The following is a 14,223-nucleotide window of genomic DNA, read 5'->3' on the forward strand; positions in this document are numbered from 1 at the left end:
ACAGGCCGAAGCGCTGCAGAGGCTAAACACCTGGTTTGAGGTGAACTTCAAGAGAAGCTGTGGCTCAGCAACAAATCCACCTGATGTCTCAGGACTTAAACACAGAGCAGATGATGGCAGTGCGCCTTTGGCTCCTCCAGCAAGGCTGCTTTTTTTTCTCTCTCTCTCTTTCATTTTCCTTGATGCAAGAGCATAACTCATTTTGAAGGTTATGAAAATGTTTTCTCTGAGGTTACTTCTGGTGCTTTTTTGTGGTTTTCATTGCCGTTTTACTACCCATATTTCTACTGTTTCTGATTTTAAAAGAGGCCGTGAGGTGACTTAAAGCATGCCGTCTTTTGACTGGTCATACATTCTAATTCAACAGGGCAAAAGCTGCAAAATAATCATCCTCCAAATGTTCATACACTGAAAGTAAGAACTCGTCAAATCTGGAGAAAATCAGTGAATTATCAATAGAGAACTTCAGACTCATTTTTCAAAGCAACTGCGAGAATATCCCCCGAAACATGCCACCCACGGAAGACCTCTGTGGACGCCCTGGGCCTTGCTAGAGAAAATCACATTTTCTTGACATCCTTGATGACTTTAACAATTTTACAGAAAGCACAGCTGGAAAGAGTCCATATCTTTCATCCCATATTTCTCACGCTCAAACGAGACTGAACCCAAGTTGCACTTCAGTAACTTTGACTCTCCTAAAAGTCAACTTTGCAGGAGACATTCATACAGGACTAAATTCGGTCGGTAAAAACAATTCAAAATGATTTGCATTCATCCCTCGAGTGGCAATTTGAGACAAGTGGGTTTGCAAACACAAATCACATCAACAGTTCATTCACACACATAATAAACTGTTTAAAAAGACAAATGAGTTCGTGGAAGAGAAGAGCTGGTAAGAGGGTTAGTGGCTGGTGTCACATTATGTCAAAGTTTATTTATCAGTTTACACACAAGGTAAACTAAACCATTTCTTGTACTGGAGCTGTTCACAAGTAATGTCTCCTAGGGCAAAACCAAACTCGTTTTACATACTGCACAGAGACACCTTGTGTAAATGGTAACTGGCTTTTGTGAGAACTTGTATATAAAACTGTGTAAGAAATAGGCTTGAGCAAGATCTGTTATTTTATATCTCGATACAATCTAGCCTGAATGTTGCAATATACGATATCACTCAATGTATAATTATATTATTGCATCCTGTGTTTCAGGTATAAGTGATGCAGCCACTGAACAGCACTGCATAGTTTTATCTGCCACATGCCAAGGTAGCAGGGCAGACTGAGCAAAACTGCAAAATAAAAAAATAAAAAATAATAATAATTTAAAAAAGGTTAAAAATAAGGTAAAAAAATATCTCACAGTCACTTCCTTCCCTTTTGACGAAGGGATGCCAGAAAATGAAAAATGAATATTTGTTGCCATTTCTTTTATCAGAAGCTGCAGTGACTGAAAGCTGTTTACAATGTGTCGGCATATAAATGGGACGGAGAGTTTGGAAAACTCAAGGAATGATGTACAATCAGTAAATCACAACTTGTAGTTTCTTTGAAGCGGAGGAACGAAGTGAACCATCTCATCATTACTGAGTCCAGCTGCTGTTAAGACGACAATCAGGATTTCACTCTTGAGTTCTGACGCGTTTGAACTCAGTGTGAATGACGACAGAAAAGGTTAGCAGCCAGAGACATGAGTGAAAAGTTCTGGAAAAGTTATTTTTAAAGCTGCCTAATAATAAACTTCTGTTGACTGTTATTTCTGATAAACGGATCCAAGCCTTGGAAACAAACGGTCCCAGCTGCAGTCAGCTGCAGGCTTTCTGCTGCTGTATTGTGAGCAGCGGGGATCTGGGTGTGTTCTCCTTCTGCATCATGGTCCATTTGCCCTTGAAGATTATTGCGTTATTAAATTGTAATGCTCTTTGAAGCACATCTATGTAAACAATAGCCCCCCCCCATCTATGTGTTGAGGTCCAGAACTGCGAATGGAGGTCAAAGTGAACACCTGAAGGACGTTCAGGAACAGTAATCCGCTCTATCGCTCGATTTCTCCCACCTTTGCTCACCTGTCCTTCTCTGCACAGCTTCCTACTGTCACCCACCCACCCCACCCCCCCTTCCCTCTCTCTCTCCATGCTCATTTTCTGTGTTGCTCTCACTCCCTCGCTTTCTATTAACCCCGTTTCTCTCCATCTCCCCCACCTCCCTGCGTTCTCCCCATCTCTGTATTTCTGCAGGTCTCCAGTCCTATCAATCAAGACATCCCATTACTACATCCCCTGTCACTCCCAAATTCCTCCTGTCCTCACAGCCTGTATATAGACACACACACACACACACACACACACAAATACAGAGCCCCTCCTCTTGCTTTCAGACGCACTCATACAAACACACACACATACACACACACACACATTATCTCACAGATATGGCGTCTGCAGGACGTGAATCATCCGAGCTCATTGGCAGACGACAGCTCTCGTCCCTCTGAATGACTGCCCATCAGAAAAGACAGATTGACGGATGAATGGGTGGGGGAAATAAATGGCTTGATGGGTGGATGAGTGTGTGGATGGTCGGGTGGGAGGATGAATAGAGGGATAAATGGGTGGGTGAATAACTGGATGAATGGGTGACTCATGACATCCTGATCCGTAACACAAATCTGCAAATTGGCTTGAAGATGAGCATTCATGCCCCCATGAGACATTTCCCCCCCGGAGTGTTTACTTCCTGATGCATCAGCTGTAAAGCAGCACTTCAACAGTTTTCGTTTTATTTCAGTTTTCACAGAGACCACGTCTGCTGCAGCATCTATGTGAAGTTTGTTTCTCGAGGTTTATCATCACAGAAGTTGATTTTTTCAGAGCCTGTCTGCTGCTTCGAGCTGGCTCCATTATACCTAATTATCAGTGAATTTAATTGATTTGGGAAATACAAGAGAACTTCACAAAATAATCAATATGTACTTACCCAACGGGGAAATACACCAGAGTAATTGCTGAAGTGCTAAAACGATTAGGCTAGTCAATATTATTGATAAATGATTAATCATTAACAAAATCTATCAAGATGAAAATTCCAAAATTCACTGGTTTCAGCTTCTCTAATGAGTGGGTTTGCTGCTTCTATTTGTTTATGTTACTGTAAAGTGGATATGTTTTTATGGCTATTAACTTTACACTGAGCCAGTTCATTGGTAAATTAACTGACAGCTGTTAATTAAAATAATCATTAATTAGAACTGTATCTGTAGCACGTAGCTTCCACTGAGCAAGAGAATGACGACAACTTGGGCGAGAGCCAAAATGTAATATCTCGGTACAGTCGGGCCCAAACATTGCGATATATGATATTATTGTATATAGCAATAATATAAAAAGTAATAATTGTTTGGTTGCATTTTATATTTCAGGTGTTTTTCTTTTAATAATATATCATTATATTCACTTTGTAAAACTGCAATAAAAACAAAACAAAATGATATTATGAAAAATATTGCATACGGCAGAAAATACCGGGATATTGGATTTGATTGGATATCAGCCTGAGAGTTTCCTCCAGGAACTTGTGACACAATATTTTCCACTATCTTCTGACATTTTATGGACCAAACAATGAATTAATGAATCAAGAAAACAATCAGCACATAAAGCAGTAATGAAAATGACCATTAGTTGCAGCCCTATACACAACTCTGCCGCCCCCCCCACCCACTGAATCACTGTGACTGATGTGATTCTCCTCACTGCTGGAGGAATGTGTCACTGTTTACAAAACCTGTTGACTCGTCTGAACTTGTAGAATGTGTGTAACCTGAAGCTTTTTGCTCTTGTTTGTCCCAGATTATATAGTGTGTGTGTGTGTGAGGGTGTGTGTGTTGACACGCACCACCTGATGTACATGTGTATGCCCCTGCTTGTGCGAGTGTGTGAGTGTTTGAATCCAAGCCAGGGACAATGTCATCTATTGAGAATCTAACCCAGCACACCCCCACCCCCACACAAACACACACCCACCTACACACAGACACACACACACAGACACACAGACACACACACTCGGACCTGGTGATGTTTGACTGTTAGATTTAACATGTCAGGTTCTCTCAGGTCTCATTTCCTTGCCCTTCTGTATTTGTCTTCCACCGATGCTTTAAAAGCTTCCAGCCGGGAGGAAGGGCCAAGCTGTTTCCTGAGTCAACACGATATACACGTGCTCACACACACAGACGCACGCAGAGAGAGGCCGATGAAACAGTGTCCTCTTCAGAATAGCAACAAAGGTCTAAGGTTTGCTTCCAGCTCGAGCTGGCATCTGAAGCGTCATTTCCTCGGCTCTGCGGGCTCCTCCAGTTCTTTGAGTCACTCGGCTGTTTTTAATTTTTAATAACGAGGCGCGCGGACAGTTTTAACAGCAGTAACACCACCAGTCAGATCAGATTTTTCTGGGGTTTTTTTTCTCCATAGCAGAGAAACCAAAACCAGTCTTCAAAAACGTCTTCAAACTGCACGGCAGGAAAGTAAAACCAAATATCTGTGAGCGTCTTGTGCTTTTATGTTGTGTCTTCAGCATAAAAAAAACCCCCAAAAACTCTTGTTAAAGGCCCCCACCAACCCCCAGTCAGCAAACCAGACGAGTCTCCATGGTTACTGGTTTGACGTTCTGTGGCTATTGTGGTGAAGCTGAATTCCTTCATGGATGACCAGGCAACATGCCTCTACATGTGAGCCTGTTTCCAGAGCTTGAAAAGAATTAAACACACACCATGAAATCGCAATTTTGAAAGAGAAGTCTGGTCTCCAGCACGCCCCCATCACTTCCCACATATACCTCCTCTCTGAAAACACTGGGCGCACATTGGTTTTCTAGCACTTAGTCTATAGAAAACAATATGAAAACAGTGATTGGATTGAAAAAAAGCATTTAAAAAGTGATTATAAAATGATCCATTTGGAGCCTTTTCATCATTTGTGGAACTGGGGTGAAATTCCTCCATGTTTGATAAACAAACTCAAATGGTTTTGCCATTTGGGGAAACAAAAATCTACTAAAACCAAAGCAGCAAACAGTCTTTCAGGGTTTATTTTCTCATTTTCTACACAGACCGCTGGTCCAGCTTGGGATCAAAAGACTGCATCTTAACGCCACGTTGAGCGTTTAACATTTCGCAGCGTGTGGCCACCGCGTCGGCAGCGGGTTCTACTCAGGTCGAGGTCCCTCTCGCTTGCATCGAGGGTTCTGGCGTTGCAGCGAATTCCTCCACGGTTGACCGGGCAACTCAGAGCGCCATTTGGCTCCATGTCCAGAAGGCTAACCAGCCAAAACAAGGGGGCTAATAAAACTGTCCACTGATAAGCAGTTAATGCCCCAGAACTAATTACTGCACTGCCACCCCGTTCTCTCTCTCCCAACTCAGTGGTGTGACACGCAGACACACACACACACACACACACACACACACACACACACACACACACACACACACAAACACACACAGAGCTGCAATATCTGCTTCTTACACAGTTTTAAATTACGTGACCAGACAACAAATGAAAGCTTCGAGTTTTAAGAAGTAGAGAGAGGAATTCTGCAAACTCAGTGGGGGTTGTGTAGCTAGAAAAATTAAAGATAAAGATTTCTGTTTAAAATGAAAAGAAATTCTGAAGGACAGCAGAAAAGCTTGTGGGGAGGGAACTGAAAGATGATACGTTTAAAACAAAATCCTAGAATATATCCAGCTAATTTGGAGCTGGTCCGAGCGTCAGTGTCGGTGTCAGCCACAGAGCCACAGGTACCACCAAGAACAACCCCCCCCCCCACCGTCCCGAGCTGCGGCACTGAAATGGCCTCAGTATCTGTGACATACAGGCCTGATGCAGTTAGCTACACTGATCGCTCATAATGGGCCGGCCAGCGCACCATCTCCCGCTGCAGCAGTACACAGCTATGTCTGCTGCAATTATACAGGAAACTGCCAGTAGGAGCAACACCAGAACAGCTGCAGAGTCACACACACATGGCAGAAAGTTTGTCACGCTCTCTCGTGTTCACGGTCTGAGTTCTGAAAAACATTTAGTAAAATAAGAAAAAAGTCTAAAGCCTGGACATGTGTCGTTTGGTGTCTGTGGCTGCCGGATGTGACTTTACAAATTCAGCATATTTAGAGACGTGCTGACGATGCAGCATGTTGCACAGGTATTTACTGTCAGGTCAAGTCAATCAATCATGAAAAATCATATCTGAAATGTTAAATATTTAAGCTCCACGTAAGAGTGCTTGCAGATGGATGCTGGCGCTGGGGTGGAATCACCTTCAGAACACACCCCCGGCTCAAGCAAGCGTTGGTACAGCTGAGCTCGCTGTGGGAGAGAACGACCACCCCCACTGCTCTGCACAAGTCCCATCACACTTCTTGTCAGATGCCTTTTGTCACTGTAATTTAGCATCTGGATCAGTTCATTCCAATCATTGATTATCTTGTGTGTAAATGATGATTTTTACAAGCAGGAACTCTGAAATGCACATTTTCCAGTGTTGAGAAGATTTTTCAGTGACGATGGTTTGACGCTGACTGCTGCTGATTAGAGCGATGTTTGTTCTCTCGCAAAAGTCCAAAAATGTTAAATCGCCTCTGATGGCCATAAACTTTTATAAACATTGACACAGCAGAACTTTGACTGGAATTAACTGTGACAAAGTTTCCTGTGTAAAGACCTGGGTAAGTCCTATTCAAACGATTCTGTGCAAACCTAACTTGCCACCTGCACATCAGGAATACAGTGGAAATCTAGCCTGGCCAGGCTTGGGCCGATATTTGATCATATCAACTATCTCAATATTTCAATAATATCGAATATTGGGATATTTCCCACCGTATGCAAGATTTTTCATATTTCTTTCTTGTTCTTTTTTTTTTTTTTTTTTTAAGGTTTTGCAATTTTAAAGTGGAGTCTAAGTTGCTTGCTGAACATAATATATTTTGGCATGTAACATAATACTAGTGCTGGTTATACCTGAAACATATAATACAATAATATAATTATATATTATAAAAAACAAATATAATACAATAATACAATTATGTATTTTTGGAAAGAAAAAAGTGAAGCATAAAATACAACAATAATTACAATTATATTATAAAAAAACTGCAATAATCTTGTTTATCGCAATATTTCTCAGGATTCAATCTTGGATATCGCCCAAGTCCACTACTGGTTGCTATAATTTAAAACGCTGTTGATTCTACAGCACTGACTTGTCTCTGTGACGCTGACTAGCTCCCAACAGGTGAGGGAAAACAGCAGCTGGAGACTCCTCTGCCGAGCAGGGCAAAAAAAAACAACATAAGCTCTGACAGACTGACAGGATCTGCACCGAACACAGTAACACACAGGAAGTGTATTCAAAAAGAACTGTAGATTAAAAATCAAAAGAAAGCAGCAGAGGCTAAAGGTTCAGCACATGGTCCATGTTAGAAGAAGGTACCGGGGCTGTGAGGTGATTCCAGGTCATATAGTACAGTATGGATTAACCCTCCAAGTAGCAGCACAAGGCAAATCAGAAGGTGGTCTGTTTGGTTACAGATTTTTATTGGCCTCTATTTTAAACCATGTTGAAACCATGACAACAGCAAAAAGACCAACTTTAGCTCCATGTCCCAAATGCACTCCCAGTTTACACTCAAAGACCCTCTGAATCTCTGAATCTGCTGGCCAACGTCATCAACCGAAGCCCCGATTTTTTTTTTTTCCCCCTGTTGTCATGCGAGACTAAGAATAGCGGCAGCAATAGCCCACACCTTTTAAAGCCTGTGAGGCCCGTTAAACATCCTATGACTGTTTTATTTTCAAGTTCTGACAAATGTGCCGTATGTGCATCGACAAGTGGTGTTTCAGTCATGGCGAGCGCATGACTCACAGCGACAGAATCGTAGCCAACTGTGGGCAGAGAAGCTCTGTAGATGCCTCATCCCCTATTTTAGCCCAGAAGGGCCGAGGGAGGAAGAGGAGAGACAGAGAGAGAGACTGCCTAGAGGATCTAAATCTCATCTCCCAATGTGATAAAGTAGGCTCATTCCACAACGCTTTTTTTTTTTTTTTTTTTTTTTACCTTCCTCCCATAGCTTCCTTAATAGGAAAAAAAATAAAACACACTATCCTGATCCCTGGGCTGAAAAAAAAAATTCCTCCTTTCCACTTGTGCTTAAAGTTTGAAAAGCAGGGAGCCAAAGATTAGACTCATCATCTGGAGGATACACGGGGCTTTTCATAACAGAGGAACTCAATCCCATTTTGGATGATATTGATTTCTGAAATGGGACGTAGCTCAGACGTAGACACCCTGAGAGAGGTGGGGCGAGGAGGAGGAGGAGGAGGAGTGTGTCTGGGGAGTATGTTTGACTCCAATCTGCCTCTGCCTTTTCAGTGAAAATTGTTTTAGCCAAGATGGAGTTGGGATAAAACTAAAGCTGTTGTTGGATTTAACCCCCCCCCCCCCAAAAAAAAAAACCCATCATGTGTATCTAAGAAGTGAAAAAGGCAGAATGAATCATTTCCTCTCGGTTTTGAATGGCAAGCCAAAGCCCACCTGTGAGCTACTGAGCACTTAAAGGATTATGTGAGTTTCAAACATTGTCATTCATAACACAAAAGTTATTTGTACTTCCTGTAAATGCAGCTTCCTGAGTAACAAAAAATTACTCTTTACTGTCTTCATAAATGACATGCAGCCCATTGAAAGCCAGCAGCGAGTCTGTGCCCGGCTTCCTCGGGGGCGTTTCAGGTCAGAAGTTACTCAGCACATTAAAGATTATGTAAGCTCCGAGAGGGACAAGAAAAAAAAAGAAAACATACACACACAAAGACAAAAACCAAAGCTGAGAAGTTCCAGGGTTTCCTTGCAAAAGACCACAATACGGAGCCACAGACTTTGTTTTCCTCCTCTCAAACACACAGTAGGCCAGATACAAAGTGTGTGCTACATCTGTGTGCAGCAGTGTTCAATAGCTATTAAGCTGACCATCACCTTGAAAAGCTGCTCGCAGTGGCAGCTCAGTTGCCTTCGAGAGGTAATTTCAACCTGTTAAGCCAAGAAGCACACGTTTTTATATCGAAGACTGAGGAGCCTTTCAGAAGCGAGCTCTGCTGGCGTCGACTCTCTGATATATAAATACACACACACATACACAAGAAGGGGCACAGGAAACTGCCCAGGCAGAGTACACGCACACACTCTCTAATGCACAGGTTTTTGGTTTTTTTAACCCTTAAAAGGTTAAGTACAGCGATCTCTTCTGTAACAAAAAAAAAAAAGTGACAGAAGACACGCGGGAAATTCACTGCAAGAACAACTTGACCTTGTTGCTGCAAAGGGAGACGGCGCAATGTACAGAGTGCCTCTCACCTCTCTGTGTGAATACAGCTGTCCTTCTACTAGATGCTGCACAAATGAATCCAATCAAATACACAAACAGATGATGCACACAAACATTCCAATGCATGTGTGTCTGTGTGTGTGTGTGTGTGTGTGTGTGTGTGTGCGTGCTGCAGGCTGTGTGTAGCTCTGCTCCTCATCGAAAAAAAGACAAGATGAGGTTATTTACTGCAACTGCCTGGGACACTAATCTGTTTTTTAATCCTTCTTTTTTTCCATCTGAGTTAAAGTCAAGTGAACATGCTCTTGCCCTTTTTTTGCAGCAAGACTCAAGCTTCATATTCACACACTTTCACATTTGAGTGCTGCACAGGGCAGCGGTGGCAGCCCGTGATCAGCTGAACTGAAGCAGTGGGGGTGGAGGTGGCGGAGGTACGGGTGGAGTCTGGGGTTGGGGGTTATGCATTGCTATAGGGAACTTTGAGAGTGATCTTTGAGCTCGCCACAGAGCCACACCAGCAACTACACTGCTACTAAAAGTCATGCACGGGCACGCGCGCTCATCCTGGACACACATAACACACAAACCTAAAACATACAGACGAACAGGGTGGTGTAGAAACAACAACACACACACACGTCACCATCATCGGTGGAGGTTGTCCCTGCTGCTCCGAGGGGAGCAAACACTGTTCTCTGTGTGGAGGATTAAAGACAGCCAGTCTACAAAACACACCAGTCCTATCAACATGACGCCTGTTTACACACACACACACACACACACACACAAGCAAGTGTACTCAGCTGCAGGTCTGGCTGATTTACGTCACGAAGGGTTTGAGTAGGATGGAGTGTGGAATAAAATAGAATCCAGTGTGATATCCTGAGAAGGTATTGATTTACATCCATTGGGAGGATGAGGGGGGTGGTGGGGTTGGGGGGGTAATAGGAAAATAGGTGAACCTCTAGGGCTTCTCCACTGGGCTGCAGACAGAGAATAATGGCACCCATGGGACCACTCAAAGCCCTCCAAATTGCCCATTACTGAAAGGCCGAGTCCTTTCATTTATTTAGGGCCTGTGGGATAATAAGAGCAGCCAAGAATTTCTGAACAATCAAATGATATTAAAAAAAAGAGACACGGTTCAGATGTGCCACTGATAAAGCTGTGTTTAAACCATGAGGAATTTCACCAAGCACGCCTGCTGCTGGTAGGCACGCACACACACACACACACACACACACACACACACTCCAAACTCATACTCAGGGATAGCAGCCAGACATGAATCGAATCGCTACCAGGACCTCAAAGGTCAGGTTGTAACAACCAGCAGTCTGAAAAAAAAACAAAAAAAAAAAAAAACACAGCTTTGTAGTCAAGCCAGACCATAAGCCTCTGCCCTCTGATTCCTTAAAGCAAGCTATACTGGTCCCAGTAAAATCCTTATGGGGACACCTGAAAAGCTGCAGCATTACAAGGACATATTCATTTAAAGTGCCATTCCTTACAGAAGGTTGAAATATGACTACATGTCACTCATCTCACTCACTCCCCCACCCCCCTCCCCTCTGACTCCACACACTCGAACTCAATAAACAGCCTTACTCAGCTTTAGCTCTCTTTCTGAGACTTCCTCCTCTCCCTTTCACACAGCAGCCTCTCTTTTTGTCTTGTCCCTCGGTCAAAGGAGACATACCCAGACCGCAGCAGGCTGTCAAACGTCTCCATGGCAAAGCATACGTGAGAGGAATCACGACAAGGTGGGCGAAAACATCCCCCGGTGCGGCTCTTCCACTTCACCTCCGAGGAGGTTAGCTGTGCTTCGGTTTGGCTGTTTTTTGGGGTTGTTTTTTTTGTTTTTACTCGCAGCAAATGTGTTGCCTGCTCATTACCTGGACTGAAATGCTCATAATGAGGTTTGTGTACATTTCATTTGCCCCCCCCCCCCCCCCCCCCCAAATCCATCTGATAGCTGCACTGTAGTCAACTTCAAATCCCATTGGCGCACGGAAACACACGCACAGACACGCATGCAACAGCCCGAGCAACACAAAGGACAGAAAATAGTATCAAGAACAATAAGGTCATTAACTGGCGGTGGATGCTTTGGCTGCAGTCACAGGGCACATCACGGAGACTTCTCCAGTCTTTGGGGACACTGTCCCCTCACAGGATGCCAAAAATAGACCTGGAGACAGTGTAACAGCCTGTGAAATACAGTCAGTCCACATTATTAGGCCCCTCTCTCTCCGTCTCTCAGCCCCTTTGGACTTACAGGCTGTCCCGGCCTGGCTTTTAAATGCACCTGTTCGGTTTTGAAGCCAGAGGAATGAGCCTGGTGGGTTTCAGCTGTCCAAACGCCGGGCACCGAAGGCGGGTAGGGAAAGACAAGAAGGGAACAAGGAGAGGAGGGTGAGGGAGGAGGGAGCAGGGCGGAGAGCGGTAGCTGGGATAAGTAGCCCAGAGAGCCAGCTAATAACACAGCGATTGACTAAAAATATCCTCGACCACAGAGCTCCGCCGCTGCCGCCGCTGCCGCTGCAAATCACGGCGTAGCTACAACACACAACCCCCCGCCCCCCCGCGGAGCGCACCAGGATATGTTATCAAACGCACCACATTTCACGCTTCAGACTGCTGTCTTGAGTCTGCACAATAACATTTCAACAGTAACCATATAGTCTGCAGACGGTAGCTCAGCGGTACATTGCTGCTGAGTGGAAAGAGGCAGAGGGGGTCAGGGGTGGGGGGGTTTCACTCCACCGGTATCTCCTTTAATGTCTGCCCCAGTCCGACAAGCACTTTCTCTTTCCAGCAACACACAGACCCGAGCAGGAACGGTCAGGCTACGTCTAATAGGCTCCCATATCCCCGACCAGCTGAGACACACACACACACACACACACACACACCAGAACCAGATGACACACAATAAAGAGCCATGATTTAAAAAAATAAATAAATAAATAAGAGAAACTGACCGTCAAATCTCCTCCAGGTTTATATCCCTTTCCGTTATTCAGGCTAAATCCTCCTTGCCCCTTCTTCTTCTTCTTCCTCTTCTTCCTCTTCTTCTTCCGTACGATGGAAAAAGGGGAGGCTGGTGGCGGAGGTGGCGACAGGGAAGCTCGGTTTCCCTCCTTCCTTCTCACACACAGTCGAGCGGACAAATACAGGCTCGCTGCTCGGTGTCAAATCTCCTCCTTCTCGCTCCCCTCTCCCCTCCTGGCTGGCGACGGGCTGCCGTCGGTGGTCCAAAGTTTGTGGTCGTGCAGGATTATTCACAGTTAAAAATTAAAAAAAAAAAAAAAGAAAGAGAAAGAGAAAGAAAGAAAAAGTAAGCACCGTATGGAACAGTGGTCGGACTTGAAATTAAACGACCTGCATTCAGAAAATCCTGCGGTGGAAGAAAAAATATATAAATATAACGTGTAAAAAAAAAAAAATAAGAAGAAAGAATAGAAATGTTGGGGTTGAGTGGTGGGAATTAAAAAAAAAATAATAATAATAAAATTCAAATCATTTTCTGCAGTCGTGAAATCACCACTCGCTACAGCTAAGCTACAGAGCCGCCAGCCGTTCACCCGGCCGGGGAGGCTGCTTCTGTCGGACCTCAAGCCCTCACTGCTGCACACGTCCCGCACTCCCGAGCTCCTCCACGCAGATGTCCGCTATCGAGGCTGAAGGATGAATTTCCACCCAGACGAGGAGGAGGAGAGAGAGGGAAAGGGAGAGAGAGAGAGAGAGAGGGCAGTGCCTTGCATTCTCTGGATTACTCCACCCCCCAAACTGCCTTCCCCTTCTCCCTTTTTTTTTTTCTCCAATCCCTCCACCTCTCTATCTACCTCATTTCCATTGCCCCGCTGTCTCTCATGATCAGCTGCAGCCTGCTCAGTCCCATACTGTGGGGCCACGGGTCTAATCGTGTCTCTAAAGGGCATGCGCCATAATCATGAGCAGATAAATCAATATGTTTACTCCTCTGATGGAGTTATGATGGCGACATTGATCCAGGGTGTGAATGATTATCATGCAGGTTTTATCAATATCTGTGCATTGCACTGAACTGGCGTAGGCTGTCTTATTCACGGCAGTGGATGCTGCAGGAATGAGGCTTAAAACCCGGAAATTAGTTCACAGTTTAGCACTTTTGACTCCCTAGTCCTGAAGTCTATGGGTGTTCTGAATGGGTTTTTGGTTAAATGGCAGAAATAAGGTCTGTGGTTGACAAAGCTCTAGGGATTTTCACCTTTTAGTCTACAAAAAGTCTGGATTTTTTTTTCAAGCTTTTACATGTCTTAAAAGAGGCTGTTGCTAACAAGTGGCTAAATGAGATACAGAGGTTGTCCAAGATGTTAAAGTCATCGCACCAAACACGAAAAGAGATCTTCTCACCAGTCGGCCTTCACAGCCTGGTGTAGTTTGGTGGTGTGGTTCGTTTATAACATAACATTAGCTTTTTACTTATGCCGATTGTATTTAGGCTTCAGAAATCATAGAATGGTGTTCATTTGTGAAGATTATCCTGCTGAACAAAACATGAGTATCATAGACTTTCTGCAGTAAGTGAGATTTTTTTTTTGCATTAATCCAAAAGCTTGAGTAAAAATCCCATTGGCTTTTTGTCGAGGGAACATGGCGGACACCTACATCCAGGAAAGCCTACAAAAATATGTCGTCACTGTGGCACTCTATACCAAAATAGCCTATACTAAATCAAACTAATAAGAAATCAAAGTAATAATAATAGTTATTATAATAGTAAAAAGCCAAGATCAACATGTTTTAAGAGCTGAGCTGCTTTTTCAACATTTTGTGTACAGTCTTGCAAGTCTG

At 43.9% G+C, this 14,223-nt stretch overlaps 1 protein-coding gene across 1 annotated transcript in view; it reads right to left on the reverse strand.

The window, feature by feature from the left end:
• dag1 (dystroglycan 1) overlaps positions 1-13,149 on the reverse strand; it is a 56,602-nt gene extending 43,453 nt beyond the window's left edge. The window contains 1 exon segment of the mRNA XM_071493944.1: positions 12,369-13,149. The gene's annotated coding sequence lies outside the window, so the exon portion shown is untranslated.
• Between the last annotated feature and the right edge of the window lie 1,074 nt (positions 13,150-14,223).

This window comes from Trachinotus anak, unplaced genomic scaffold, assembly GCF_046630095.1.
Source record: "Trachinotus anak isolate AG129_WGS33_773 ecotype Australia unplaced genomic scaffold, CSIRO_AGI_Tana_v1 ptg000013l, whole genome shotgun sequence".
NCBI classification, from domain to species: domain Eukaryota; kingdom Metazoa; phylum Chordata; class Actinopteri; order Carangiformes; family Carangidae; genus Trachinotus; species Trachinotus anak.